At 39.7% G+C, this 26,212-nt stretch overlaps 1 protein-coding gene and 1 long non-coding RNA gene across 24 annotated transcripts in view; one reads left to right on the top strand and one right to left on the bottom strand.

The window, feature by feature from the left end:
- LOC144316105 (uncharacterized) overlaps positions 1-16,594 on the bottom strand; it is a 54,862-nt gene extending 38,268 nt beyond the window's left edge. For 10 of the 20 annotated variants that reach the window (XR_013381925.1, XR_013381928.1, XR_013381931.1 and 7 more), the window contains exons 1-3: positions 16,464-16,594; positions 15,750-15,923; positions 11,368-11,562 (exon numbers count right to left, since the gene is read on the bottom strand). This is a non-coding gene — a long non-coding RNA (uncharacterized LOC144316105). Of the gene's footprint in view, positions 1-3,766; positions 3,999-5,938; positions 6,148-11,367; positions 11,563-15,749; positions 15,924-16,463 lie in introns of all 20 variants that reach the window. The other 10 variants (XR_013381913.1, XR_013381917.1, XR_013381920.1 and 7 more) reach the window with 3 other exon arrangements.
- Positions 1-26,212, top strand: part of NME7 (NME/NM23 family member 7) — a 262,104-nt gene that overhangs the window by 234,620 nt on the left and 1,272 nt on the right. For 3 of the 4 annotated variants that reach the window (XR_013381904.1, XR_013381906.1, XR_013381905.1), the window contains exon 12: positions 11,741-11,899. The exons of the other annotated variant lie outside the window; for it this stretch is intronic. The gene's annotated coding sequence lies outside the window, so the exon portion shown is untranslated. The remainder of the gene's footprint in view (positions 1-11,740; positions 11,900-26,212) is intronic. 4 annotated transcript variants of the gene reach the window in all.

Raw genomic sequence — 26,212 nt, 5'->3', positions numbered from 1 at the left:
TGAAGTAAATACTGCCACCCCACTTACAGATAGGTAACTAAAGAATAGAAAGGTTAAGCCACTTTCCCACGGTCATACAGATGGAACATAGCAAAATGGGGATCAAACCAAGGCAGTCTAGATCCAGAATTTACATATTCTAGCCTTGTCACCTTTTTGTTATCATCTTAAACATAATGAGCATTACTTCTTGAGAGTTGATGATAGAGTGGTAAGTGAGAGCAGAAAACTAAACTTGAGGGAATATACACCAGAGTATTGAGAGGAGTATTTAGCCTCTCTCAAAAATAATTAGTACTAGATAAAATAATATTTTATCTCCATGAACTTCTGTTTTTAATCATGAACGTTTACCCTTCAGTTTTAGATGAAAAATATAAAATTATTTATTTCTAAAAAAAAAAAAATCTCTCAACTAGCAGGTTACTATATTGCCTGCAGAGCTTTGGCTGTATTCTTGGTGAGTCCATGTAATTCTTGATAATCACATTCATTTTTGTTTAAATTTTACAGAATACCCAGGTAGTCCCAAATCATTACAGCATCCAAGTTTCTGTCTCATAGTGTAGATAGAGGCTAGGAAGACTTCCCTGGAAATCATGGTTGATTCTTTGAAAAATGATAGATTCTTTTGTTATTTGAGACAAATGGACAGTCTTGGACTTTTTTTCTCCCAATAATATTAAGTACTTTGTCTCTCCACTCCCCCTTTCCTCCCAGTCTTGATCATACCCTCACATTTCACATGGTAGCTCATATCACTTATACACTCTATGCCAACAATTGTGCTGCAGAATTTAGTCTTTTTATTTTTAAATTCCAAACAACAAAAATGATGGCTTCCATGTTTGTTGTAAGCACACTCTTACAACAGTGTTTTCACTGAACTGTTTCCACTGTTCACTGGAATGAGGCCGGGAGAGGATGTCAGCATATCGATTCTCCACAGGGGGTGGGGAGGGGTTAAAAATGGTTCTTCCATGGAAGCTTCTGTCCCTTGCCTCCACCTTACCCTCACCCCACCCACACTGTGCTGCAATAACTGGCCATATGACAGCAAATAAATCTGTCATAAGAGAGGAGTTCCAGAGTTTGTAAAACAGAAATATGTCTTGGCTATCTCATTGGATCATTCCCAACCATTTTAAGAGTCCAGTATGCATCATGCTTATAGTCTGTTGTGTAATGAATGGTAATCCTTCCAATGATAATTACTGGTCCCTGTTGGCATTAACTGTAGAATTACAAATAGCTTAATCTGCTGGGTAAATGACAACTGCAGGTTAGAAACAGCAAAAATAATTTATTTGCTTGAAATATCAGTGTACGGAACTCTCTGTGCAAAGTTCTCTCCATTTGTTACACATTAACTTTTTGGTTACTGTACAGTCACCATCTGAGAACTAAATCTGCTGCTTACTATTCCTGATGCAATGAGAATTGTAAAATAGTGCACAGCAATAGCACACAGCAGGGTATTGAACCTTTATATAAGGACATCATAATGGCACATTTTCTGACTATTTCCTTCAAACCATTTTAATAAAGAATCCATTGTTCTATTGACTACATGATGATTTTCTGTAACAGATACCCATAATGACATTGATATCTTAGGATGGATTTTTTTTAGGGTAAAATAACTATATGTTTTCTGTGTTAACAGCCTTTGTTGATGATTGTACATTGCAGATATTCAGTTTATTTACAGGTATTCCAATCTGTCTTCCCATTTGAAGGATATTATCTATGAATTCTCTTAGCTCTTCTACCATTAAGTTTGGTCCTTTAGCAGACAGTTTAGGTTAATTTACATTTATTAAAGGCCTGTTTCTGCCATTCACTGTTCCACACAGTAGGAATAGGGGTATCTAAGAAGTGAGCCTTACACTCAAAGAATTTAATATTCTCTAGGAAAGACTAGATAATTTTCACATCATGAAATAATGCGAGGAAGCTGATTTTCACTAGGTGTCATGGGAGCCCCTATTAGGTACTCATTGCCCAGGACCAGAGTCAGGTAAGGATCTTAGAAGATATGAGCTCTGCTCTGAGTATTGGAGGATAGATTTTTTTAAAAAAGGTAGAAATGACATTTCATGAAGAGGAAATGGTATGTGTGCTGGGAAACCACATGGAGGTTCATCTATTAGAGCTTAAAATATTAGAAAATGGTAGATGAACTTGGAAAGGTAGCGAAGGATCAAGTCAGTTGATTGTTTTATGCCATATTCAGGAGCTTGAAATTTATTTATTTAGAGTTAGTCCATGGACTAATTGCCTGAGATTGTTTGTAAAATGTTGTGAATATATTCATTTTCTTAGAAAAAAAGCATTCAGAGCTTATATTAGATTCAAAGTGTTCCATGATCCAAAAATTCTTCAGAATATTTGCACCAAAAGATTTTAAGTAAATGACCATATTACTCATTAATTAGAGGAATAAAAGCATTACTACATTCACATTTCATATCATAAGAATTTGGTATACAGAACTATGTTAGTCCAAAGATTATAGTTGCCAGGAAATTCCTGTACATAGCCAAAAGAAAACCATAAATTCATTCATTGAACAAATGTTTAACTGAACCCAAATCTTCTTAGATCATTTGTCCTTGAAATCATAGAAGTTTTTCCAGCCTCTCCAACAAGAGTGTCAGATCTTGATACCAGTTATTCATAAATGGCCAGTGCCACTGTGGTAAATACTGAGGAGACAGTGGTGACCAAAAAAGATATCGTCCCTCTTCAGAGCTTAGAGTCTAATGAGGAAAGCAGACATTAATCAGATCATCACAAAAAGAAATAAGCAAGTTCAAACTCATCAATTCCGGGAGTAAAAGATAGGATGAGATATAACAGGGAAACCTGACATAAAGAGGGATTAGGGAAGATTTTCTTGAACAAATGACATGTGAACTGAAACCTGAAGTAATCAGTATCAACTGGGGAATAAGATAAAAGAGACTCCAAACTCCCAAGCTCTGACATGAAATATAGTGGAGAGACTAGCAAGAGTGGCCCTGGAGAAACGGAAGTTGCGCCATTTTCAGAGTATGGGTCTTTGTCCTAAGAACAATGATGAGAGGCATTGGATAGGGGGAACAGGCTGTCCTTTTTAAGAGATATGATATGATATGGTCTGTCCTTTTTAATAGACAGGACTGATATGATATGATATGATCAGGTCTGTCCTTTTTAAGAGATCTCTCTGGCTGCGGTGTAAGAAATTGACTGAAGAAGGACAAATTGGCAAAGATATAGAATGATATGTAAGTGTAACAACTTTACACTTATCGATACTATGTACTTTAGTTGATGGGTTGTTATAAATCTGCTTTAGTTCTCCATGTGCAAACTGATGTGCTCACCATTCTCTGAGCTTAGACTTTCCACCAAGGTACTGAGAAATGGTCCTTTGAGATCCAGGGGCTGTCCCTCCAGTCCTAACTGCTCCCTGAGTGACCTCGACACACCACACATATCTTGCATTTCTGTGTGTGCCATGAGATGACAACACTTGAGATATTCTGCTTGAACTCCCTTTTTTCTGCCCTAACATTTCATGGCTCTACATTTTGAGGAAATCAGATTCATATCTAAGCCCCTTGTTTTTGCCAGTTAGGAAGGCAGCTCATCTAAGATTGATTGCATGGCTTTGTCTTCAGATCGTTGGTCTCCTAGCCAATAATGTTAGGGTTTCTAATTATGCCATACTAACTATCTTTATCTCCTCAGGAGTCAGATGGTGGGTTTTTATAATTACCAGAATTGCAGGTGCTTTTCCTTTTCCTTTACTGATGACCGGAAGTGCATTTTATCCTTTTTCAATGACCAGTAGAAATGTATTGCTCTAAAATTTTAAATATCTTTTTACTAAAACTTGAAGCTTGAAGACTTCTGAGAAGTGACTTCCCAGGAGAACAAGACTTCTTGTTTTGTTCTAAGCTGAAAATATTGCAAGTCCAGCATTTCTGTTTCTTAAGTCAGTTCAAAGTCTGTAAGCATACAGAAGTGATGAGTGGAAAGAGAAATTAGCTGAGCTCTCAATAACTTCCACTTGACTTGAACTTGAGTTCAAAGGTAAATAAAAGTTTAAAGTTGAATATGAACTTTACCATGCCAAATTGGCTTCCCTTAGCCTTAATTAAAATATTAAGTATGAGGCAGGCCCATAGGTAATACCGTAGTTCTGAGCACAGGCTTTGGAGTCTAGTGATCAGAGTTCAAATCCCCAAATTCTTCACCTACCAACCTTGTAACTTAGGAAAAATTACCTTTTTCAGACTTATTTTCTCTGCTTGCAGAATAGAAATAGTGACATTTCACAGGAGGCATTAAATGAGATGATATATATGAAGAACCGTATCATTAAAGTTCAGTATAGAAAACAGAAACCACTCTAGGTGTTTTAAGAAGAAAGAGGTTAAATACAGGGAAAATCAGTGAGGGATGGAGGAAGAGGATGCCACAAGGCCAGTGCCTTTATACCACATTACCATAATTGTGATCCAGAGGTCAGGCAGCTACTCCTGGTACCACCTCAGCTATAGCTGCTGACATGACTGCCTCTCACAGCCATGACCCTGATAACAAGACACCGGCAGACTGAGTCCAGACACTGCACCCACATCCCTCTCTGCCTGTCTACCAGCATTTGCACCAATATGAGGATGGCCTTTGTCTTGCCTCTCCTAATTCCATGTAAACACAGCTAAATTGGTGGAGCCCAGTTTGTAAAAAGAGCCTTAGCTGCAAGGGAGTTTGGGAAATGTATTTTGTACCTTTCCAGCTGCCAAGCAGAAGGAGGATGAAATGGAACTTTAGAGACCCAGTCTAGTATCAGCCACGATAGTATATAGCCCATGGTATGGCATACAACAAACACCCAGTAAATGATAGTTATTATTGGTTTTGCTACTGTTAGTGTATTAATAGCAGGGGTACCTGTATACATGGTACAGGTATCATGTACATATATTTGATTCAGGTATCACATAATTTACTATGTAAACTTCTATTAACCTTAAAGTTGATTTGCTTCTATTCCTAGGGTATGTACTAAGGATGCATTTAAATATAGATCTTCATCCATATTGTGAAGATCTATGATGTTATTTATAAGATCCCTTTTTCTTCCCATGAAGATGGTAGTAAATAATGAAACAAATTTCTGGGTATTGTCAATTCAGTTAACACAATAATCCACTTAAAATAATAGGATAGGATATGGTAGGACTTGCAGAATTCAAATGTAAACAGCTAGCTGATCTTTTTTTTTTTTTTTTTTTTTAATTTACGCATGAGAGACACAGAGGGAGAGGCAGAGACATAGACAGAGGGAAAAACAGGCTCCCTGCAGAGAGCCCAATGCTGAGACTCAATCCCAGGACCATGGAGTCACGACCTGAGCCAAAGGCAAACACTCAACTGCTGAGCCACCCACGGGTACCAACAGCTAGCTGATTTTACTAGGTGTCTAGACACAGACTAAATCTTCTTTTCTATAATAAACTGTAAATGTTCCAATCATTTTGAAATTATTTTCTAAAATAACCCAAATTATTAAATAATTTGTATCAATAGTGCCATGCTCTCACCACCATTAATTTCATTTTTTTCCTCTCACTTATCTTTTTCCCCACTCATTTCCTTGTATTCTGACATGGCTTTGGCACCCAGAAACCCCAATAACATAATGTCTGTGTATTTTTTCCTATTACCATTTTAGAATGAAAATAAAACCATAGAATAGTAGGTCAATTAAAGAGTTCCCTGGGTTTTTTTTTTTTTTTTGACTCAACAACACCTGTTTTCCAAATGCCCATTTTCACCTAACAGTTCTTAGATTGTACTCTAATTTTGCTCACAGTATGGGAGATCTAATCAAGGTGTCTCATAAGAATATATCAGCACTTTTGCAATGGACTGAACATACCTAGGAGAGTAATTAGTTGAGGCGTTTGACTTGTCTTTTGAAGGTCAAGCAGACGGCATGTAATGTGCTTTTCCCTTGCATGTAGTTGGTGGCATAAATTTCCCTCTTAAATGACTTTTCTTTCTTTCTCTTTTTGTTTTCCAACCAATCAAATATAAAAAAGAAGGATGCGTATCTTCAGAGTCAGTATGAGAAACTGAAATTTATATCTTTAGGGTCAACAAAATTGAAAACATCTTTTATTCATGTATTTATTTAAAAATATTTCTTGGATACCTACTTAACTACATTTAAAAGAAAACTTTCTTCATTGTATTATTTCTTTGCATCACATTTTTTTTAAGGACCTAAAATTCTTTGCCAAAAGCTTGAGATCTGTCCCTGGGGAAAGAAGGTTCAGTTTCTGACTTCATGGAGCTAACAGTCTAAGAAGGTGAAACAATTACACATAAAATGACAATGGGCAAAATCGGACTGTATATAATTTAATAGATCACATGGTACTAAATAATGAGTTCATGATCTGGCATTATGGACATTATGCTTTTTGTGTTGGTGGTGCTGTCGTTTAATTGTTTCTTAGAGCGGTTTTAGATTCACAGCAAAATTGAGTGGAAGGTATATCGATTTCTTAGGACCCTCCACGCCTACACATGCATAGCCTCCCCATTACCAACATTCCTTATCAGAGGTAGTACCTTTGTTACAGTTAATGAACCTAATTCACATTGGAGTTCACCTTTGATGTGCATTCTGTGGGTTTGAACAAACATATAATGATATGTAGCCACAATTATGATATCATACAGAGCAGTTTCACTGTCTTAAAAATTCGCTAGGTTCTGTCTATTCATCCCTTCTTCTCCACAACCTCTGACAACCACTGATTTTTTTTTTTTTTTTTTTACTGTCTCCATAGTTTTGCCTTTTCCAGAATGTTACAAGTTTGGAATCCTACAGCCTTTTCAGATTGACGTCTTTCACTTAGGGAATATGCATTTAAGTTTCCTTCATGTCTTTTCATGGCTTGATAGACCACTTCTTTTTAGTGCTGAATAATATTCCATCATCTGGTTGTAGCACAGTTTATTTATCCATTTATCTAGTCAAGATCATCTTGGTTTCTTCAAAGTTTGGCAAGTAATGAGTAAAATGCTACAAATATCTACATACCAGCTTTTATAAGGACATAATTTTTCAACTCCTTCAGAAACAAAGGAGTGTGATTGCTGGATCATGTGTTAAGAGTATGTTTACTTTGGTAAGACACTGTCCAACTGTCTTCTAAGGTGGCTGTATCATCTTGCATTCCCATGAGCACTGAATGAGGGCGTGTGTGCACTACAGCCTCACCAGCATTTAGTGTTGTCAGTGTTCTGGATTTTGACCCTCCAAATAGGTAGTAGCATCTAACTATTGGTTTAATTTGCACTTCCCTGATGACACATGACATAAGGCATCTTTTCATATGCTTTTTTGCCATCTGTGTATCTTCTTTGATGAGGCATCTAAGGTCTTTGGCCTACTTTTTTGTGTGTGTATTTTTTTATTGGAGTTTGATTTGCCAACATATAGTATAACACCCAGGGCTCATCCCATGCCCGGATGAGTGCCCCCCTCAGTGCCCGTCACCCAGTCACCCCAACCCCCCACCCAACTCCCCTTCTATTACCCCTTATTCATTTCCCAGAGTTAGGAGTCTCTCATGTTCTGTCACCCTCACTGATATTTCCCACTCGTTTTCTCTCCTTTCCCCTATAATCCCTTTCACTATTTTTTATATTCCCCGAATGAATGAGACCATATAAGGTTTGTCCTGCTCCGGCTGACTTACTTCACTCAGCATAATACCCTCCAGTTCCATCCACATCAAAGCAAATGATGAGTATTCATCATTTCTAATGGCTGAGTAATACTCCATTGTGTGTGTAACCTGTATACATACATACATACACACACACACACACACACACACACACACACACCACAGCCACTCTGGAAAACAGTGTGGAGGTTCCTCAAAGAGTTAAAAATAGAGCTACCCTACGACCCAGCAATTGCACTACTGGGGTTTTACCTCAAAGATACAGATGCAATGAAAAACCGAGACATCTGCACCCTAATGTTTATAGCAGCAATGGCCACAATAGCCAAACTGTGGAAGTAGCCTCAGTGTCCATTGAAAGATGAATGGATAAAGAAGATGTGGTCTATCTTTTTAACTGGGTTGTTATCATTGAGTTTTAGAAGTTCTTTGTATATTTTGGATAACAGTACTTTGTCATGTATCTTTCACAAATATTTTCTCCCAGCCTGTGCCCTGTTTTCTCATTCTTTCGGCAATGTCATCACAGAGCAAAAGAAGTCCATCTTAACAATTATTTCTTTCATGGATTGTGCCTTTGGTGGTATATCTAAAAAGTCATCACCACACCTAAGGTCATGTAGGTTTTCTCCTATATTATCTTCTAGGGTTTTTAAGTTATGTGTTTTTGCGTTTAGGTCTGCGCTCCATTTTGAGGTAATTTTTGTGAAGGATGTAAGATTCATTTTTTTTTTTTTTGCATTTGGATGTCCAGTTCCAGCATCATTTATTGAAAAGACTGTCTTTGCTCCATTGTATTGGCTCTGCTTCTTTGTCAAAGAACAGTTGGCTGTATTTATGTAGGCTCATGTTTTGTTCCATTTATCTGTTTGTCTATTCTTTCATCGATGCACACTGTCTTGGTTACGGTAGCTTCATAGTAGACCTTGAAGTCAGATACTGTCAGTTCTCCAACTTTGTTCTTCTCTTTCAATGTCATGTTGGCTATTCTGGGTCTTTTGCCTCTCAGTATAAACTTTAGAATCAGTTTTGAGATTATTGATATCCACAAAAATATGATGTGGTGCACCTCTTCACATGCTTAGATGCCTTCTCTAACATACCTTCTTTGATGATATACACCACCAGTTAACAAGACTAACTGCTTCATTGTGTTTCCTTTGCTCCTTTGTCAAAGATCAGTGGACTATATTTATGTGTGTCTGTTTCTAGGCTCTGCTGTGTTCCATTGATCTGTCTATTCCTTTATTAATCTCACACTGTCTTGGTTACTGTAGCTTTATAGTTGGTGTATAGCTTCTGTATATCCTTCTTTCAAGGAATTAGTTCCCCTTTGATTTCTTTTGTCAGAGTTTTATAGATGCCCTCAAATAGATGTTTAACATATTTTGTTAGATTTATACCTATTTCTAGGTATAGTATACTTGTACTGTGTTTTTAATTTCAAATTCAACTTATTTATTGCTGGTATGTGAAGATGGGTAGTGACTTTTGTAGCTTAATTATAACCTGCAACCTTGCTGTAATCTATTACTAGCTCCAGAAGTTTTTCGGTCCAATTCTTTCAGGTTTTCTACATAGAGGATTATGTCACTTGCAAACAAAGCCATTTTTACTTTTCCTTCCTAATCCATATATCTTTATTTCCTTTTCTTGTCTGTTGCATTAGCTGGGAATTCCAGTATGATGTTGCAAAACAGTAGTGAGAGAAGATATTCTTGCCTTTTTCCTGATCTTAGTGGAAATGCTTTGAGTTTGTCACCATTAACTATGATGTTAATTTACTGTAGAGTTTCTTGGTGGATATTCTTTTTTTTTTTTTTTTTTTTTTTTTAAGTAAACCCTACACCCAGTGTGGAGCTTAAACTCATGACCCCTGAGATCAAGAGCTGCATGCTCTACTGACTGAGCCATCAAGGTGTCCCTAAATATTCTTTACTAAGTTGAAGAAGTTCTCCTCTAGTTTCTAGTTTGCTGAGAGGTTTTTTTTTTTTTATCATGAATGTGTGTGGGATTTTATTAAATGCTTTTTTTTTGTATCTATTGATATAAACATGATATTTTTTAGCCTTTTGATGTAATAGATTTCATTAAATAATTTGCAGATGTTGAACCAGCTTTACATACCTGAAATAAATCCCACCTATTTGTTCTTTATCCATCTTTTTATTTATTGTTGGATTTCTTTATTCATATGTTGAGGATGTTTGCGTCTATGGTCACGAGAGATATTACTATGTAGGCTTCTTGTCATTCTCTCTGGTATTGGTATAAGAGTAATGTGGCTTGATAGAATGGTGAATTGAGAAGTACTTCCTCTGTTTTTATCTTCTGAAAAAGACTACAAAAATTTGGTATAATTTCTCAAATGTTTGGTAAAATTCATCAGTGTTTAGTAGAATTCTCAGATCTGAGCCTAATGCTTTCTGTTTTAGGTTATTCATTATTGATTCAAAATTGTTTAAAAATTGTTAATATAGGCCTATTTAGATCACCTATTTTTTCTTATGTGAGTCTTGGAAGATTGTCTTTTAAGGAATTGGTCCATGCCCTCTAGGTTGTCAGATCTGTGGGCATAGAGTTTTTCATGATATTTCTCTTATGCTTTTAATTCACATGGGATCTCCAGTGATGTTCCCTCTGTCATTCGTGATATTAGTAATTTTTGTTCTCTTTTTCTTACCTTGCCTGGCTAGAGGCTTACTGAATTTACTGATCTTTTCAAAGAAGAACCAGCTTCTGGGTTTGCTTATTTTTTTTCTATTGATTTCTTGTTTTAAATTAATTTCTGCTCTAATTTTTATTATTTTACTTCCATTTAGTTAGGATTTAATTTGCTCTTCTTTTTCTGGTTTCCTAAGGTAGAAGTTCAGATTAACATGTTCAGTTTAAGCCTCCTTACAAATGTAGGCCTGAATATTCACATCCTGAAATTCCTTCTGTTGTTATTATAACCCACAAATACACAATTGAGCTAGGGGTCCAACAATATAAGAGACACACAGATATACATGAAACAGTATTTTATAATACTAGTTATATCAAGTTCTCAATTTAAAAATATATTTCCCATATATTTCTGTATAAATATAAAAGGAGATCAGGATAGAAAAGGAGTTGAGAGGCTACAACATTTAGGACAAGTCTTATATGGAGGTGAATCTTGGCTAGACATTAAAGAAATTAAGAAAAAGTGAGCATTCTACAAAGCAGGAGTATTTTTTTCTTTTTTAAGATTTTGTCTATTTATTCATGAGAGACAGAGAGGCAGAGACACAGGCAGAGAGAGAAGCAGGCTCCATGCAGGAAGCCCAACATGGGACTCGATCCTGGGTCTCCAGGACCACGCCCTGGGCCAAAGGTGGCACTAAACCACTGAGCCACCCAGGCTGCCCAGGAGGAGTATTGTGAATAAAAACAGAGAAAAAGAAATGTACATATTGAAAGAAACATGGATACCCTTTGGACTGGAGTGAAAGGGCTCATGTAATAGGGAACAGGTGTGGTGAGTTTAAGTAAGAAAGCACTAGAAGAGAGAGAACCTTTAGTTTGGGGCTTAAGGTTTGGGATTTCACAAAGAGAATGTTTGTTTCATATAGCATACCTCAATGCAGGTTTATATAATCTGCTCCAAAGTCTTTTAAGGCAGATAGTTTTCTCTGTTCAGTGGCATGGTAAGTACAAAACTGGCCTCTCTAAATGGCAGAAGATTATGAGAAATTTGGAACCTTTGTGGAAGGAACATTCCTCAACCAGTATCTCATTCATCAAAAGAAAAGCACCGTCTGGTTGCTGACAACTATGGGAAACACAGTAGAAATTATGAATATACTTTTAACAAGAAAAGTGAAAGTTTTCACAGACTGGATTTGTTTAGCATTTTCCTGATAGTAAGTCAAGCCCTCTATAACCTGGCCACTTTCAGCAGAACTGCCTTTATTCCGCTAGTAATTCTGTCTGTTGTGATTTAATCTTAGAAGCACCACCAAGAATTCTGTGAGCCAATTGCTGGACTAATGAAGCATATCTACTGATTGGGAATTAAATGAAAACAAAGATTTTCTTTATAAGCCAAACTTCTCTACATACCACATCCGAATAAGTTCCTGGAATGTCTCAGTACTAAAACCCTAGAGGTATTTAATGGCATAATAATGGGAACCGGGTAATAGATTATCGAAATTAGCTTCATTACTTAATGGCTATACCACAAAATGTCACTGGGTGTCAATACCAGCATTATAATTCCAGGTCAATAATATTTAAAATGAAACCTTAGGTTAAGAAATTTTCATTTTTAGCCCACACCTTTCCACTGTCAGTCAAACAAGGATACAATTTTTATTTTTTAAACCTTTCTTATGGATGCAATTTTTAAAAGACAGATATAGGTAATAGATTTATAAGTCAAAAAGAAATGAAGCAAAGATTTTTTTTCATTTCAAAGTAACATATAGGGATTTTCACTAGTCCTTTGGGAATGATAGCAAATCAAATGATAAGCATTTTATAGCTAGAGATTTTATGATTTTTTGTACATCGTACTGAGGTGAATATATATTAGTTTTCCTCATTCAAGTAGAAGACATGTTAGCCATGCAGGAACTGTCATGCTGGCCTCTGAGGCATTTTCCCCCTAACATATTCAAAGAGTAGATTCACATTGCCCCAACTTAAAAACATTGCTTCACATTGAAATCAATAAATCTAAGCAAAAATAATAGGGAGTAACTGCACAAATAGAGATCAGTATGTTTTATCTATTGAGTATTAATTTCCAAAATAGAAGCATGGTAGAGTCCTACTGTGTCCACTGAAAGCCTCAGTAGATTCCCTCCACTGCTCACTATAAACCCACAAATAAGAGAAACACCAGTTGAGTCAAAAGTATAAGATGACATGGATCACTAGCTCCTCTTCCAATATTTTATGAATGGAAGAGCCATCAAGGCTAATTTGGAAAAGTGCATATTTTAAAAAGTATGTATTTAATCTTAGCTTCAGAGTCTTTAATTCTTTGGCTCATATCTAGCACTAAATTTTAAACCAGAGATTACATTTCTATATGACCTGAAGGACTTGCATTTTAAAAGGAAGTAAAAGAGGTTACATTAAAGCCTGAGATTTTATGGCTTGGTTTTTTTAATTAAAAAGCTTCATTTTCATAATCTCCCGTAATTTAAGGTTTCAATATAATGTCCCCTTTCACTGCAAGAGAATATGTTAGAATTCCCAGGGTCAAAGATTCAGTAAGATCTTGCCTTAGTGCAGAGACCATTTGTTCAAGAGAAAAGCTCTATTTTTAATAAAATCACTGTGGCTGCCTATTTTATTAAGCTTCCTTAGTAGGTTTTAAGGACTTGAGGTCCCCATTCAGTACCCTCCATAAACTCTGTCTATATAGTCTGTTGTGTGTGTTAACAACATAGGGACATGAAAGAGTGCAAAGCAGTAAATGTGACTCTTTCAAAAATGTCACCAACACAGATAATTAAATAAACTGGAGTTTTGACCCAACAATATAAATAAGTGAAACATTTATCTAGAGTATTTTAGTCACTCTGACTCATTGTGGAATCAGGCCATTTATGAATTACTGTTCCCAAGATCTGACACTCTTGTTGGAGAAGGCTGAAAAATTTTCCATGATGCCAAGGCAAGTGATTCAAGAAGGTGGTATTTAATTTTTGCATATAATTGACATTTTTATTCTGAACCCACTCCAATACAATATTTGCATTTTATGTTAAATATAACTCTAATATCTCCTTTACTCAGCGGAATTGGCATTCTCACATGAATTAAAAACACCAAATCCCGAATGGCTATCATTGAATGTTGACATCACAGATGTCATTTATAAGAGTGAAAGAAGAAGCTTGAAATAGCAAAGCATTTTCCCTTTTATGCTATAAGATGTTTTAAAACTTTTCAAAAGAAAGAGAGTCCCAAGTGACAGGACTTTATCTTTCTGCCTTGGGTGTAGAAGTGATCTTTCCTTTTTGATGATATATGTCCTTAGGTAAATCTTTTGTCTACTAAGTTCAGATCCCTGACTTAGATGATTAGTCTGACTACCTACCAGCTTTTTAAGTTCCACAAGAGTTCTTCTGTTGGTTGATGTTCTAAAGTAGAGATTCTAAGGTCACAGAGTACAAACATGGGGACAGGAGGAAGAGGGCCCAGGAAGAACATTGTGGGCAGAAGGAATTGAATGTCTAAAGACCCAGAAACAGTTAATGACTTGAAATTTGAATCGCTAGTTTTAAATCTGGAGGGACTGAGGGGTTATGCTAGAACTTGGAGTAGTTGATTGGGCCCAGGTTGTGAAGGCTTATGTGTTGTTTTCTGAGTCTGGAGCAATGTAAGAAAATGCCAGTAGCAGGCTAGAGAGTAGGTCAGAGGGGAATGGAGAGTAGACTCAGTAGATAACCGGCACTGCCTGCTTCTGGCTGGATTTGTCATATGCATGTCTGATTTCTCAGGTCTAAACTGGAGCTCTGTGCCACAAGTGTTAACATTAGTGTTTTCTGCTGTTGTTCAAAACAGCAAGTAATAAGGAGGAAGTGATATCAATGAGGGGATTGCACAGAATTTTCTCAGTCTTTTTTAAGTTCTTAATTACTGTGATTCTGATTTTCCAAACTATTCCAATTATTTTTCAGTTGACCTAACTATAAAGCCAGCATTTTGAAATCTCCCTCAAATTTAGTGTTATATTATGTATGATAGATTTAAAAGGCAGCTTTGATCAGAAAGGTCATTCCATGCTTGGAAAGGGCCTCCAAAAAATCACAGGCAGCTTCAGAGTAATTTGTTTTGTTTTGTTTTTTCAAAATCAACCCAAGTGTCTCCTAGTGAAGGTAGATCATTTCCACCCATGTTAGGGGAGTCAGAGGTCCCAGGCGGTGAGGAGGCAGGGAGTGCCTGCACTGAGAAAACACCAAGGAGGCCACCACTAATTGGCTCCCTAGGCAGTGATTCCATCTAAAATGGTAAGGACTGAGTAAAGCAGTGAAGATGAGTCTTCCCCCCTGATGCTTTGGCTGAAGAAGTGTAAGGCGTGTGATGGGAATAGGACAGGTGGCTCTGAATCCTCACAGAGGGAAGATTTTCTTTGTGCCATTACTAGATCAGACTTCTCTCTTTTTAAATATTAGGTTTGTATGTTTTAGGAATCCTTCTTGGAGATGCCTACACTGGAAGTGTGTGTTTAGCATAAAGGAGAACAGCACACATGACCCCAGAACCTCAGCTGAGTGCCTTGCTGACTTCCATTACTTAGCAGGGCGGGAGAAGGCACGACACATGTGATTCTGCTTCCTGGCTAGCTGTGGGGCCTACACTTCAGTGTCCTGACTGTCCTGTGCAGATAACAACCACAGCTCAGTGAGAATCATGAGTATGAAATGTGATGATGTATGCAAAGCATTTAGAACAGTGCTGCTGTTGTGGCCATTACCGTCATGGTTACTAGTGTTGTTTATACCTGTTAAGAATTTGGCTGCCAGGAACAGAAATGTCAAATAATAGCACGAATTTAAAGTTTTCTTATGGAGAAACAGGAAGTGAGGAGGTGGGTCATGACTGGCTTTGGTTTAGCAGCTCAAGAACTCAGGCCTGAGATCCCTGCAGTAATCTTGGCCCTTCCCTGTGATTGCTTCCTAGGTCCATGGTAGCTACTTTGCTCTAGTATCTGGGGCTCATTCTGGGAAGAAAGAACTAAAGGGCAAAGGACAAAAAGACATTCAGGCTGAGTGTGCTTGCTCTAGTGAGCTTTCCAGGAAGCCCTACCCAACAACTTTGCTTACATATGTTGGTCTGAACTTAGTCACAGACCTCCCCTCCACCCATGTGTAATGAAGGCTATGCACTTTGCTTCCCCAGTGAGATTAAAATTGTCTTTATGAAGGGGAAGGAAAGAATGAGCATCAATCTCTATCACAGTATTTTCAGTGTTGTCATGTCTGTTATCATGGTTATTACCTTGAAACAATGCCATCTTTCTCTCCTGTGAAGTTGCCAAAGACAGAATCCACACTTCTGGAATATGTCTGCATGAATCTTGAGAATAGCACCATAGGAGTATGCCAATTAGTAGAAGCACCAATATTTTAATCGACTGAGCTCTGGTTTAGCCTTTGATATTACTCTTCTGTTCTGAGTAGTTTAAGAGAATATGAAATGTGAATTAAATGATCTTGAGTTTTGATGGGGCCACGGCAGAGTTACACCACTCAAAATAAGGCTAGAAACTAAAAGCCAAACTATTTTAAACGAAATCTTTAAACTGATAAGGCTTTAGGTAACTCATTGTTTTATGTTATTCCAAAAATTCAAAAAACTTTTGTAGTATTTATGGGGCAGTGGTACTCTTATTTGAAAATAGGTGAAGATTAAGTTTTGATAGAAAAAGCATTTGTCCAAACCATGTCTCTGTCATATGTGCCTCTTTCTGGAAGCCCTGTTCACTTTCCCTTATTTTTTTTTTTAATTTATTTATGATAGGCACACAGTGAGAGAGAGAGGCAGAGACACAGGCAGAGGGAGAAGCAGGCTCCATGCACCGGGAGCCCGACGTGGGATTCGATCCCGGGTCTCCAGGATCGCGCCCTGGGCCAAAGGCAGGCGCCAAACCGCTGCGCCACCCAGGGATCCCACTTTCCCTTATTAATAGGAATGCAGCCATTCACTTTTTACCTCCTGAAATCTTCTCCAGGTCTTTACTGCCCTAGATTGTCCCCTGCAAATCAGCCATGGTCTTGGCTAGCCGAGGAGCAGAGCCCTTTCCATTCTGTTCCTGAATGTCAGCATTTGTAATTGTTACATCAGCACGATTGGCAAAGGACAATGATGGAGATTATGTGAGAAGCCTCTTGGTATTCTATGACCAATGTGGATAAAGAGTGGGTGAGAAGGGTGTGAAAAAGAAGAGAAACAAATCACATGATGTTGGCACTTAGTGAGTTTTTATGGCCTGCTGTATGTGAACAACTTGGGGGTGTAGGAAGAAGTAAGAGGGATATCCCTTGCCCTGTAGGAGTTATGGGTATCAAAGAAAGGCTATTTCAAGTGGTCAAGTCCCTTTTCTGCTTTTGAGTAGTAGGAAAGGAAGAGTGACTGCAGCCAGAAACTTGCTTTTAGTGAATGTATTCTTGGGCTTTATGAAAGCCAAGCCAGTACTAGATGTCATACTATGGGAAATAGGGAGCCTACCAAGATTATGATGGGAGAACAGTCAGTACTCAGGAAAGCCACGTGACAGTGGTGGTGGATGGAGGCCAGGACAGGCTGAGAGCCTCCCTGTCTTCCTAGAGTTTGCTGGTGACTCCTCTCTTCCTCCTTCTGCTCCATGTCTCCCCACTAGGAGCACTGGCTGCCTACACTCAGGGCCGCTGTCCCAACTCACTTTCCCTGGGTTCTATGCAACAGACTCTTTACATAATAAGAAGCTTAAAATTTTGTGCAAGTGTATTTAGCCCAATACTTTTTTGCTAGTAACAGTCAAGAATGTTTATAGAAGATGTGGTTTATGTATACAATGGAATATTACTCAGCTATTAGAAATGACAAATACCCACCATTTGCTTCAACGTGGATGGAACTGGAGGGTATTATGCTGAGTGAAGTAAGTCAGTCGGAGAAGGACAAACATTATATGTTCTCATTCATTTGGGGAATATAAATAATAGTGAAAGGGAAAATAAGGGAAGGGAGAAGAAATGTGTGGGAAATATCAGAAAGGGAGACAGAACGTAAAGACTGCTAACTCTGGGAAACGAACTAGGGGTGGTAGAAGGGGAGGAAGGCGGGGGGTGGGAGTGAATGGGTGACGGGCACTGGGTGTTATTCTGTATGTTAGTAAATTGAACACCAATAAAAAAAAATGTAAAAAAAAAAAAAAAGAATGTTTATAGAAAAATATGGCAGTTACCTTTTATAACATTGCTATCAAAGTTTAAGAATACTTCTTCAACATCTCCAGCATGCCCTTCCAAGAGATTATCAAAATATGATTCTAAATGTTTTGAACCTTCAAATCTTTGGGTATAAGGAAATCATTTTTTCCTTAAACCTTAAATTACCTCCACATTTGCTCTCTCAACTTCTTTCCAGGTTTAAGTGAAAAAGTCCATTCCTACTATTCCCCTCATTATCTAATGAATTCCCATTATACATTCTGTCAGCTTTTATAGAATCTGAGAGCCGTTTTTACTTTTCTTATATGTCTTTATACAAGCAATATCCTATCTTCTAAATAATTTTAGTCACTAGTTTCTAATTCTGTTATTTTCATCTTGGAGTTTTTCTGACAGAAATATGTGTGAAGTATAGCAACAAGAACTTTCCAAGAAACAAATGCCCTGTGGGGTTTTTTAAAAGGATACCATGATTCCTTGGGTTTCATTTCCAGGATCTTTTATGAGGTCAGTCAGCAGTGATGACATCCCAAGCAGCAATTGCCCCATAGACCAAAGTCCTTAGGGAACCCACAGAACACACTTGACAGTCCCTTTCCTAAGTCACTGTGTATTTTCTGTAGAACTCATTCCATGAGCCAAGCCCAATTTCTTTCCTGTGAACACCCAACACTGCCTCCATTTTACACACATTCTTCGTTTCATTGTGGGAGGACAGTTATCCATCTCCATGGCACACCATTCATGTCAAGGGCCTCCAGTGACTGCAAATACCAGCAAAAGCCAAGGTAACTGGGAGGTTTCATTCTTTCCTTCAGATCACTTAGATAACATCAGATGAGTTTGGTTCCAGCCCTGATTTCTAGGGCACTGGTTTTCACTAACTCTGTCGAGGGCAGTGGTTTGCAACCCTACTGAACATCAGAAGTGCTTCTTCAGAAGTGGAGTGATTTGAAGATGTGAATGTTCAGGATCTTCCCAAGACCAAATGAATCAGACTCTTATAAGATAGGGTCTAAGCACGTATTTATTTTTAAAGCTTCAAAGGGTGATTCTGATGTACAGGCAGATTGAAAGTCACTGATCTCAAGAATGCATCATCATATTTACATTTCTTATTTGAAGGCTTTTAAAGAAAAATTAAGAATAGGGTATGTTCTCTGTCAAAAACCTCCTTGCTTCCATGGGGAATTGGCAAAAATGAATGTCTACCGTGAAGGGTCAGGTTCATCTGAGTGTTCAGTCCTGCTTGCCTGATATTCCAGCTGAGATGGCCCACCTTTTAGCTTTACCCTGACTTCCAGCAGAACCCAGCCTGAGATGCTTCATGAAAATTTATGATTTGTACAATGTGCTGCAATTTTAATAATCCACCCATAAACATACATACACATTTGTCCCAGTGATGTAGGTTTTGTTATCCCCAATTTTTAGATTAAGAAACCAGCTTGGAGAGTTTAACATACTTGCCACCAGGACATGGTGACTAGAATCAAACTCGGTTCTTTCACTGAGTCCAGATTCAGCACTCTCAGCATTTCCCCCACATTCCCCAAATGTTAGTGTTTTTCTGTGTCACAATGTACCAATCATTCCCTTTTCTCTCTCTCACCTTGTGCACATGTGAGCCTACTAATATCATTCTATATATGTTTGATGGAGACAGACATAATTCCCTTTTTACTCCTCAGTCCTTCAGTGTCTATCTCCTACAGATACAGAATAATTATCTAGATTCCATCACCACAGAACAATGATTAGAAACCAGGAAATTAAGACAGCACTACTATCTACGTACAGACATTAAAATATCAGCAGTTCTACCCATAAATGTCTTGGGCAGCAAAGGAAAAAAATGCTTCTGGTCTGGATCCAATTAAGGACTACATGTTACATTTGGTCCTCATGCATCTTTACTGTTTTTTTGCAAATGCCTTTGTTATTCATGACCTGATTAATTATGTCAGCTCTCCTCCAGTAGGGATGTGTGGCCTGAGGAGTTCTGGCTCTCACAGTATGGTGAAGTTGCTCAGAAACCCAAGGTTACATCGACATACAGCAGGATGGACCACAGCATTGTGGGCATATTGGAGAGACAGTAATAATGGTACTTGTTATGGAGTATTTACTACATGGTAGCACTGTAATGCTTTCCTTACTTTAATTTGCAAAACAACCCCATGTAACAAGTATCATTATATGATAGATCTGGAATCTGAGGAGCAGAGAAGTGATGTGGCTTCCTCAAGGTCATCCAGCCAGGAACCGGCAAGGTCAGCAGTCCGATCCAGAGGCTCCACAACCAGCCTAGGCAGAGCTGGAGGCACCAGACAGTCATGTGCCCTCAGGCAAAGAGTTAGCTCTAAATGCTGACACTCCAGCTCATCAACTGGAAAAGGGGACTAGTAACTTCTACTTTGTGAAGTTAGTTGTAAGGAGTACATGTGTTAATCCATCAAAGCACAGGTCGCAAGGACTCCATTTTTAAAGAAAAAGTGCAACTTACAATGTAAATATTGAACAGCTATCCATAGCTCACACTGACTTATGGTAGCTCTCAGAAGTGTCCTTTTTAAATTCTTGGCAGTAGGGAGGAAAAGGGGACAGGAGGGACAAACATCTCCTATTTTTAGAGTTTTTGAGGGGCTGAGGAGGAACCAGCCACAACCAAAACTACCTTCAAGGCAGAAGCGGCCAGATAATGAGCCATGAAACCCAATATTAGAACGAACTTCTAGAAAAGGCTCTTGCATCTTTAGTTATATTAGGAAAAAAGATATATATTTCCAGGAAAGGGAAAGGTCAGTGCCACTCTATTCTGGGTTGAGGAAGAATTACCTTTCATCTTTAAAAAGAGCATTGTTCTCATTACTGGATGGCAGGCAGTATAAAAATCAAGAGGGCTTTATTATTTTTTTTTAAGATTTTATTTATTCATGAGAGACACAGAGAGAGAGACAGGCAGAGGGAGAAGCAGGCTCTATGCAGGGAGCCTGACACAGGACTCGATCCCGGGTCTCCAGGATCACGCCCTGGGCTGAAGGCAGCGCTAAACCGCTGAGCCACCCAGGCTGCCCTCAAGAGGGCTTTAAAAGAGAACTCTGAGCACACTGGGTTTACAAAATTCCTGAAATATGTGGTCATTTTAATGTGAAAATTTCATTTTGTCTTCACATATTTCAAATATGGCCTCTGAACCATTGGAGAAGGTAAAGATACAAGGAAGGAGAGACCCTTATGGATAAGTTAGTTCTGTGTTATTTTTCGTAGCCTAGAAATCGAGTTGAATGGTCCATCTGAGCCCAAAGATTTCCTGGGCTCTGTGGCTGCCATAGGAGGCAAAGGTAGACAGCTTGTCTCCCTTCTGTAGAGGCTGGATCTTTTCTCTGAGCTCTTCCTTTAGCTACCACCTCTGTCCTCACAATGACCCACTTCCCTGGGCTCTATTTGGGGAGCAGAAAACAGGGGTGATTGGAAGGGAAAGACAGAGATGAAGCCCAGCCCAGGTTCAGTGAGTGTGGCTTCTCCATTGCCTATTCCTCTTCACCCTTGCCCCAACACTTCAGCCTGCAGTCCTGGCCTCTCTTCCTGTCCAGGCGAGCTTTCCAGCTCTCATCTTCCATGGCTTGCGTTCCCTGCACCTTCCCCTACCCACTGGCTCTGACCAGAGATCTGTTGATTGCTGGTTTTAAAAAGCAGCCCTGGGATCCCTGGGTGGCGCAGCGGTTTAGTGCCTGCCTTTGGCCCAGGGCGCGATCCTGGAGACCAGGGATCGAGTCCCACGTCGGGCTCCCGGTGCATGGAGCCTGCTTCTCCCTCTGCCTGTGTCTCTGCCCCGCCCCCTCTCTGTGACTATCATAAATAAATTAAAAAAAAAAAAAAAAAAAAAGCAGCCCTTTCTAACACAGTCTCACCCAGCCAATAGGAAAACCACGCAAAAGTAGCCCTAGCATAGAGGCCCATGGCTATAAACAGAACTGGTTCAGAATGGAGTGGCCCCTTGCTCAAAAACTATTAAGAATCTCAAGAGGGAGGCAGTGGAAAGAACAAGAAACCAGGCAGGGCCCTTCCAGCATGTGGCCCAGGAAACCATCCCAGCAAGAAGGGGCCCAAATGAGTTGAGAGTTGCTTTTCTACCAAATTGGCTGGAATATTTAAAAATCAATATCATACTATTGGAGCACTAGCGAACTTGTACGTCGGTCAGATTCAGATTGACTAGATTTTGTCTGAAAACCTATCTAGTAGGGTGGCCTAGGTGCAAGTTTTCTGATTTGGTGCCTAAACTCCATGACAGTGGGAGAGATGAATTCTGTAAATGTTCAAACACATCTATGCTCATACTTAAAAAAAAATAACTTCACAGGTATTTTTGATGCCCAGCCAACCTTAAGAACCATTGGAAAATAGGTGGCTGCACTCTGCCTCCAAAGTGCCTGACTCAGGTGTCTGTGGAAGAGCCTAAGCAGCTGTAACAGGGAGCTCCTCTGGGACCCTGATACAATGCCAGAGGTAATAAGTGTGCAAAGAGGTTTCACGATAGCTCCATGTTCTAGAAGTTCCATGGCGGGGCGGGGATGGGGGGTAGTCTAGTGCTGGACGAGACTAGAATCACTAGCCTTGAGACCTGCTTTTGCTACACACTATACTCAGAGCGAAAATGAGAGGTTCCCTGGATGCTTTTGCTGAGTCTACGCTTGAAGCCATGATAGAAAATTTACATTTATTTGCATTTCATTGTCGATAATGTAGAGACAGTTCTGGGCAAATGCAGAATGCACTCCATAGGAGATTAAGAGCAAGAGTTAAAGCTACAGGTTCAAATTCCACTCCTGCTGACTTAGCAAGAGCCCTGACTTACTGTCCGGGGAAGTTGTGGAGCGTGGGCGTCAGGGTCCTGCTCTGCAAGCAGGTGAGGGGAATGACTTCACAGAGCTGTTGTAAGAGGTTATATAGACTGTACATTGTGAAGGAATAGATGAGCGTGAGCTGTTGTCCTTACTTAAATCTAACGGGAGAGATAAAGAGCCAACCTTCAGGTTAGGGAAGCAGCCTGACCCATTGGCACAGCAGTCCTATATTCAGCCAGAGTTCGGTGTTCATCTACGTCAGATGCAGCTCATCCTCAAAACTCAAGTTGAATGTGAATCCCTGCAGGAAATATTCTGTGTCCCACTGGCAGCTTATTATTTCCACTTGCACCTTAGCCCATGATAGCGATTTGATCTGAGTGCGTGGGTTTTCTTCTTCCCAGGATATGAGATTTCTGAGGACCAGGGCTCACGCATTCCTAGAATATCCTAGATGGATAGTGACAGGGCTGATTGGCAGAAGGAGGGAAAGGAAATTATGTACAGATAAAGAGAATAGGGGAGACCTTTCAAAATATTTGGAAAGGTAAAGACCAAAATTACCGGACAGGGACCTTGTCTTTGTGGATGCCCCCTACTCGAACCCCCCTCCCCCGAGGTCCCGGTCAGTGCCACAGTCAGCGCTGGGCACAGGGGAAGTGGCTCTGGGGAAATCTGTGAATGAAAGAAGAGGCCAGCTCTAGGCAAAGGTTTTGTAGGTATGGACTTCTGAAGTCATGTTCCCTTTTCTTCGGTAGAACCCTGACGTGCCTGTTAGCCTTAAATCAATTCCCTTGCTGCCCAGAGGCTCCAGTGAAGTATCACCAGAACCTGCCCCAAGGCCTGATCCTCACCCACTGGTCATTTTAGGACCCTTGCTCCCTATCAAAGGAGTGGCTCCTCTTCCCATTCCTGGACTGCTCCATGTGTCTCCATTACTTCCTAATTTAATAACCACAAATCCCTGTGAGAAGTTATGGGCACTAAAGGACAACCCTTCACAGGAATGAAATATTAGATTCCAAAGCACTTAAACCAAAGGACCGACCCAGTGACACTGTCAGGCACTGTGGCCAGCTACATAGATGGGTTTCCAGTCACCCTGTGCCAACTCCTTCCTGGTCTAGAAAGGGCTAACGCTAGAGGAAGGTATGCATTTCCTTGGAAAAGGCAGCCCTTTACAGACTGCTTAGTGGAGTCCTGATTTTATGAAAATCCAGCATCTTAAAGGCTTTGTGGTGAAGTCAGCTGGAGATACTATGTCGCAGTTTTATTACAATATGCGCCTTTTCTTAAGGTGTGGAATTCATTTGTGGCTAAATCAAATAGCTGGATGCTGTAGTCAGTAAGAGTCAGTACCTTTTAATGAAATACTTAATTTCTCAGAACGGAATGATGCTGACAGTCTCTGAGAGAAAAATACAAAATGCAGAGTGGCTCATGAGCCAAGGTTTCTGCCTTGGTCTAACCCCTTCATTTTACTTTGGGTGGGAGGGTAGGAGGGCTAATTGCCGTCAGCCGCTGCAAGAGTAAGACTCTTTCCTAATGGCTTCCCCAGCGCCGAGCCCAGGGATGGGCGATAACATGCCAGGTTAATGCTGCCTCCCTCTTAAAGAAGAAAAGGGAGAGGTGTATTTTCCCCGTTGAATCTGAAACCCAGATCACTTTACTCCATTAAAACTACTCTCAAATGCTCCTTGGATAGTTTCCCTCCGTATCCATAAGGTCCCGAAGTTTCACAGTAACCTCACTCAGTTCTTCATGGGCCAGACATACACTGATATACAAGTGGCACTGATCCTTTAAGAAGCCAGGAGTTGGAGCAATCGTTGGCCTTTGAAAGATTCTGAGGACTGGGTTTTCGTCTCTGATTACTGATAATGCTTTTAATTTGGAGTTGGAGCTGTTCCCTCTGGTAATAAGTGAAGTTTGAGCAGGCAGGGCATGTTATTGTTCTAAAATAGAGTTCAAATTAGATTTTTGCCCAAAGAGGTGCAGAACTGGGAAAACTTGGCCTCTGTTAATGCTGTACTTTTGGCCAAATGTCCCTAAATTCTTGTTGGCTCTTTTTCACTTTCTCGAGTTTTACCATATCTGAGTACCACCTGAAAGTTTACTATTTTGCTTGAAATCCATTTGCTGTTATACTTGAACAAATGAAAGGCAGATTAACCTGGGCTGAAGGCATGCTAGCACCACACCAAAATTTGCCTTCAGGGACTTTGACAGATTGGGGGGAAAAAAATCAACAATTGGAGAATCCTTTTTCCTCTGTTCAGTGATTGTTTTAATGCTTTTGATTCCAAGTGGTACTCAGCCTGCCTTTGAAAAACTCATTCCTTTGTATTTAGTGTGAGGAATTAAGTCTTTGGACTCTTGGGAAAACCTCTCTGTAGGATGTGTTGAGAACATCACAGAGGCAGTGGATGGCACCGTCCCTATACCCAAAACTGTGTCATCTAAGAAGAAATGGAATAAACTGATAACACAGGGAGAGACAGAACTGACACACATATAGAAGCAAGAGTTCCAAACACATGCAGTATTTAATACTAGAAGGCAGCTGCGGAGGAGAAAAGACAGGTCTGTGTGTTATGTTTGCTCATGGATCTCTCCCCAGCTGTTAGAAGAGTGCTTGGCACCGATGAGGCAGTCAACAAACATCTGCGTCAAAGAGCACAAACTCCATTCCAGTCTCCCAGTGGTGGCATAACTGTACAGCGCACAGGTGGGGACTGGACTGGTGTAGCGTGGAAAGGTTACTGGGATGCAAGATTGGGAGGGAACCTTGACATGATAGGCAGGGAGCGTGAGTGCACACACACACACACACACACACAGTGGCTCAGAATATTACCTAGGAGAGCAGAGGATTAAGGTTGAATAAGGTTGTGACCTTAGAACGCCTCAAAAGTGCAAACTACCTTCCAATCCTTATTTGTGTACTCCTTTCCCCAGCCCTAAGCCATCCCCCTGCTTCTCTATAAACATCACCTTTCAGACTGATAGCACATCTTGGAAAATGAGTTGTTTCAACAAGACAAACCATCTTCCGTTGTAGGAACTTCTATTTCTAGACATTCTAGAGAAACCCAGCATTCTTTAGGTATGTTACTGGTTCAATAGGTGTTGCTATATTTCCTCACATGTTAATGAGGACACCTGAAACCTTTGCAGCTAAGCTGTAGTACCACTTTCCACAGTTCCCTTTGCTGTTTTTTTAAATGTAACTGTTGCCCCACGGGTATTCATTTGCTGTCACACAATTTACTGGTCTAGAAATAGCAAAGTCTGTGGTCATATTTTTCAAGAATGAACAAGACAAGCAGATCTGCAGGATTATAAATGTGAGGCAGTAAGGTGGGATATAAACTGCTACTGCTCTGTCTGAATTAGCTCTGCTGTCACATACGTGACCCTGGGCCTCTGGGTCCATGTCTCCGTGAGCGGGGAGGCATTACCAGGGATGAATCCCAGTCTCACAGCAAAGGATCTCTTGGGACAGCCTGCAGGCCGGAAGGCCCTGCTCAAGGTTTGTGACTGGCTTCCATTTCCAGAAATATGAAGCCAGGATTGTAGTTTGGGTATTTCCCACTAAGTTATGTGATACTAAATTTTCGGCTTGGTTATACCTGGAGAATGTTTTTCAGAAAGCTCATTTTTTGTCTTACTTCCCACG

Source organism: Canis aureus, chromosome 6 (assembly GCF_053574225.1).
Source record: "Canis aureus isolate CA01 chromosome 6, VMU_Caureus_v.1.0, whole genome shotgun sequence".
In the NCBI taxonomy this organism is placed as follows: domain Eukaryota; kingdom Metazoa; phylum Chordata; class Mammalia; order Carnivora; family Canidae; genus Canis; species Canis aureus.
The sequence above is the reverse complement of the archived record's forward strand: the minus strand, read 5'-3'. Positions and strand labels throughout refer to the sequence as shown.